This window comes from Somniosus microcephalus, chromosome 4 (genome assembly GCF_052327205.1).
Source record: "Somniosus microcephalus isolate GS21.2 chromosome 4, FLI_Smic_1.0, whole genome shotgun sequence".
Lineage (NCBI taxonomy): Eukaryota > Metazoa > Chordata > Chondrichthyes > Squaliformes > Somniosidae > Somniosus > Somniosus microcephalus.
This window is the reverse complement of record NC_140990.1, coordinates 35,912,661-35,918,231: the sequence shown is the minus strand read 5'-3', so window position 1 is coordinate 35,918,231 and position 5,571 is coordinate 35,912,661.

Below are 5,571 nucleotides of genomic sequence, written 5' to 3'. Positions count from 1 at the left end.
ATAACTGAAGTCCCTCATCCCGGGTAACATCCTGGTAAACCTCCTCTGGGCCCTTTCTAAGGCCTTTACACCTTTCCTCAAGTGTGGGGCCCAGAATTGTCCACAACACTCCAGCTGAGGCCTAACCTGTGATTTATGAAGTTCCAGCATCACCTCTTTGATTTTATATTCTATTCCTCTGTTTATAAACCCAAGTAACCGGTTATTGTTCGTTTAATATCTGTGGGGCACTGGGGCACTTGCCTTAATGGTTTTTGCTCCTGTCTGGTGTCACAGGGGCAACCACCTACAGGTGGTGAGAAATGGCCCAATCTCAATCGGACGACAAAAAAATGTATTTTCTCTTCACCAATTCAGGATTTCAATTCTTCACCCGGAATTTGTGACGCGGCAGAATGGGTCCTATCAATGACAACCCGATCCTAGAGCACCGGCTCATCACTGGACTGTGCTCTGAGCATGTGCAGTGTGAGTGGTGGAGACGGACTGAGGCGTGTGTCCTCCTTGAAGGGGAACCAGGCAAAGAGGGCGAGTGTCCTCCTTGGAGGGGAACCAGGCAAAGAGGGCAAGTGTCCTCGCTGGAGGGGAACCAGGTAAAGAGGGCGAGTGTCCTCCTTGGAGGGGATCCAGGCAAAGAGGGCGAGTGTCCTCCTTGGAGGGGAACAAGGTAAAGAGGGCGAGTGTCCTCCTTGGAGGGGAACCAGGTAAAGAGGGTGAGTGTCCTCCTTGGAGGGGAACCAGGTAAAGAGGGTGTGTGTCCTCCTTGGAGGGGAACAAGGCAAAGAGGGCGTGTGCTCTCCTTCGAGGGGAACCAGGTAAAGAGGGCGAGTGTCCTCATTGGAGGGGAACCAGGCAAAGAGGGCGAGTGTCCTCCTTGGAGGGGAACCAGGTATAGAGGCGAGTGTCCTCCTTGGAGGGGAACCAGGTAAAGAGGGCGACTGTCCTCCTTGGAGAGGAACCAGGTAAAGAGGGCGAGTGTCCTCCTTGGAGGGGAACCAGGCAAAGAGGGCGAGTGTCCTCCTTGGAGATGAACCAGGTAAAGAGGGCGAGTGTCCTCCTTGGAGGGGAACCAGGTAAAGAGGGCGAGTGTACTCCTTGGAGGGGAACCAGGTAAAGAGGGCGAGTGTCCATCTTGGAGAGGAACCAGGTAAAGAGGGCGAGTGTCCTCCTTGGAGAAGAACCAGGTAAAGAGGGCCAGTTTCCTCCTTGGAGGGGAACCAGATAAAGAGGGCGAGTGTCCTCCTTGGAGGGGAACAAGGTAAAGAGGGTGAGTGTCCTCCTTGGAGGGGAACCAGGCAAAGAGGGCAAGTGTCCTCCTTGGAGGGGAACCAGGTAAAGAGGGCGAGTGTCCTCCTTGGAGGGGAACCAGGTAAAGAGGGTGACTGCCCTCCTTGGAGGGGAACCAGGTAAAGAGGGCGAGTGTCCTCCTTGGCGTGGAACCAGGTAAAGGGGTGAGTGTCCTCCTTGGAGGGGAACCAGGCAAAGAGGGCGAGTGTCCTCCTTTGAGGGGAACCAGGCAAAGAGGGCGAGTGTCCTCCTTGGAGGGGAACCAGGTAAAGAGGACGAGTTTCCTCCTTGGAGGGGAAACAGGTACAGAGGGCGAGTGTCCTCCTTAGAGGAACCAGGTAAAGAGGGCGAGTGTCCTCCTTGCAGTGGAACCAGGTAAAGAGGATGTGTGTCCTCCTTGGAGGCGAAACAGGTAATGAGGGCGAGTGTCCTCCTTGGAGGGAAACCAGGCATAGAGAGCGTCTGTCCTCCTTGGAGGGGAACCAGGCAAAGAGGGCTTGTGTCCTCCTTGGAGGGGAACCAGTTAAAGAGGGCGAGTGTCCTCCTTGGAGGGGAATCAGGTAAAGAGGGCGATTGTCCTCCTTGGAGGAGAATCAGGTAAAGAGGGCGAGTGTCCTCCTTGGAGGGGAACCAGGTAAAGAGGGTGAGTGTCCTCCTTGGAGGGGAACCAGGTAAAGAGGGCGAGTGTCCTTCTTTGAGGGGAACCAGGCAAAGAGGATGAGTCTCCTCCTTGGAGCGGAACCAGATAAAGAGGACGAGTTTCCTCCTTGGAGGGGAACCAGGTTCAGAGGGCGAGTGTCCTCCTTAGAGGAACCAGGTAAAGAGGGCGAGTGTCCTCCTTGCAGTGGAACCAGGTAAAGAGGATGTGTGTCCTCCTTGGAGGAGAACCAGGCAAAGAGGGCGTGTGTCCTCCTTGGAGGGGAAACAGGTAATGAGGGCGAGTGTCCTCCTTGGAGGGAAACCAGGCATAGAGGGCGTCCGTCCTCCTTGGAGGGGAACCAGGCAAAGAGGGCTTGTGTCCTCCTTGGAGGAGAATCAGGTAAAGAGGGTGAGTGTCCTCCTTGGAGGGGAACCAGGTAAAGTGGGCGAGTGTCCTCCTTGGAGAGGAACCAGGTAAAGAGGGCAAGTGTCCTCCTTGGAGGGGAACCAGGCAAAGAGGGCGAGTGTCCTCCTTGGAGAGGAACCAAGTAAAGAGGGCGAGTGTCCTCCTTGGAGGGGAACCAGGTAAAGAGGGCGAGTGTCCTCCTTGGAGGGGAACAAGGTAAAGAGGGCGAGTGTCCTCCTTGGAGGGGAACCAGACAAAGAGGGCGAGTGTCCTCCTTGGAGGGGAACTAGGGAAAGAGGGCGAGTGTCCTCCTTGGAGGGGAATCAGGTAAAGAGGGCGAGTGTCCTCCTTGGAGGGGAACTAGGTAAAGAGGGCGAGTGTCCTCCTTGGAGGGGAACCAGGTAAAGAGGGCGAGTGTCCTCCTTGGAGGGGAACCAGACAAAGAGGGCGAGTGTCCTCCTTGGAGGGGAACTAGGGAAAGAGGGCAAGTGTCCTCCTTGGAGGGGAACCAGGTAAAGAGGGCGAGTGTCCTCCTTGGAGGGGAACGAGGTAAAGAGGGCGAGTGTCCTCCTTGGAGGGGAACCGGGTAAAGAGGGTGAGTGTCCTCCTTGGAGAGGAACCAGGTAAAGAGGGTGAGTGTCCTCCTTGGAGAGGGACCAGGTAGGAGAGGAACCAGGTAAAGAGGGCGAGTGTCCTCCTTGGAGGGGAACCAGGTAAAGAGGGCATGTGTCCTCTTTGGAGGGGAACAAGGTAAAGAGGGTGAGTATCCTCCTTGGAGGGGAACCAGACAAAGAGGGCGAGTGTCCTCCTTGGAGGGGAACTCGGGAAAGAGGGCGAGTGTCCTCCTTGGAGGGGAACCAGGTAAAGAGGGCAAGTGTCCTCCTTGGAGGGGAACCAGGTAAAGAGGGCGAGTGTCCTCCTTGGAGGGGAACCAGGTAAAGAGGGCGAGTGTCCTCCTTGGAGGGGAACAAGGTAAAGAGGGCGAGTTTCCTCCTTGGAGGGGAACCAGGTAAAGAGGGCGAGTGTCCTCCTTGGAGTGGAACCAGGTAAAGAGGGTGAGTGCCCTCCTTGGAGTGGAACCAGGTAAAGAGGGCGAGTGTCCTCCTTGGAGGGGAACCAGGTAAAGAAGGTGGGTGTCCTCCTTGGAGGGGAACCAGGTAAAGAGGGCAAGTGTCCTCCTTGGAGTGGAACCAGGTAAAGAGGGCGTGAGTCCTCCTTGGAGGGAAACCAGGCAAAGAGGGCGAGTGTCCTCCTTGGAGGGGAACCAGGTAAAGAGGACGAGTGTCCTCCTTGGAGGGGAACCAGGTAAAGAGGGTGAGTGTCCTCCTTGGAAGGGAACCAGGTAAAGAGGGTGAATGTCCTCCTTGGAGAGGAACCAGGTAAAGAGGGCGAGTGTCCTCCTTGGAGGGGAACCAGGTAAAGAGGGCGAGTGTCCTCCTTGGAGTGGAACCATGTAAAGAGGGCGAGTGTCCTTCTTGCAGGGGAACAAGGCAAAGAGGGCGAGTGTCCTCCTTGGAGGGGAACCAGGTAAAGAGGATGAGTGTCCTCCTTGGAGGGGAACCAGGCAAAGAGGCCGAGTGTCCTCCTTGGAGAGGAACCAGGTAAAGAGGGTGAGTGTCATCCTTGGAGGGAAACCTTTCCTCAAAATCAGTGAATTATCTTGGAATTTAAACGTGTCCATTCCCATTGTTTGGATATTGATGAGCAGCAATGAGCAGTTTCATTTTCTAGTTTGAATAGAAATACAAAAGCTCTACTAGACATGTTAAACTACTAGTTATTTAATCAGGGCTGCAGCTGCTGAAAGGGTGACTGTACTGAGGTTTGTGGCCAGAGCTGGCAGACGTGTTGTTCTGAAGTCTGATGTCTCACACCTGAAGACTCTGTTTATGTCATGTTGTAATGAACTTTTTCTGTTGCCTGGTGTCAGAAATAGAAATCAAAGGGAGATGATGCCCCACTCTGTTAATCAACTCTTTGACACATTATATAACATATATCTCCAACTCTGACTAGCATATCCTGTCTGATATAAACCAAACCCACAGTCACTGAAACCAATCTCCTCCTGTCTGATATAAACCAACCCCAGACACTGATGCCAATCTCCTCCTGTCTGATATAAACTAACGCACAGTCACTGACACCAATCTCCTCCTGTCTGATATAAACCAACCCCAGACACTGATGCCAATCTCCTCTTGTCTGATATAAACCAGCCCCACAGTCACTGACACCAATCTTCTCCTGTCTGATATAAACCAGCCCCACAGTCACTGACACCAATCTCCTCCTCTCTGATATAAACTAACCCCAGTCACTGACACCAATCTCCTGTCTGATATAAACCAGCCCCAGAGTCACTAACACCAATCCCCTCCTGTCTGATAAAAACCAACCCCACAGTCACTGACACCAATCTCCTGTCTGATATAAACCAACCCGAAAGTCACTGACACCAATCTCCTCCTGTCTGATATAAACCAGACCCACAGTCACTGACACCAATCTCCTCCTGTCTGATATAAACCAGACCCACAGTCACTGACACCAATCTCCTCCTGTCTGATATAAACCAGACCCACAGTCACTGACACCAATCTCCTCCTGTCTGATATAAATCAACCCGACAGTCACTGACACCAATCTCCTCCTGTCTGATATAAACCAACCCCACAGTCACTGACACCAATCTCCTCCTGTCTGATATAAACCAACCCCAGAGTCACTGACACCAATCTCCTCCTGTTTGATATAAACCAACCCCACAGTCACTGACACCAATCTCCTCCTGTCTGATATAAACCAACCCCACAGTCACTGACACCAATCTCCTCCTGTCTGATATAAACCAACCCCACAGTCACTGACACCAATCTCCTCCTGTCTGATATAAACCAACAACACAGTCACTGACACCAATCTCCTCCTGTCTGATATAAACCAATCCCACAGTCACTGACACCAATCTCCTCCTGTCTGATATAAACCAACCCCACAGTCAATGACACCAATCTCCTCCTGTCTGATATAAACCAACCCCAGAGTCAATGACACCAATCTCCTCCTGTCTGATATAAACCAGCCCCACAGTCACTGACACCAATCTCCTCCTGTCTGATATAAACCAACCCCACCATCACTGACACCAATCTCCTCCTGTCTGATATAAACCAACCCCATAGTCACTGACACCAATCTCCTGCTGTCTGATATAAACCAATCCCACAGTCACTGAC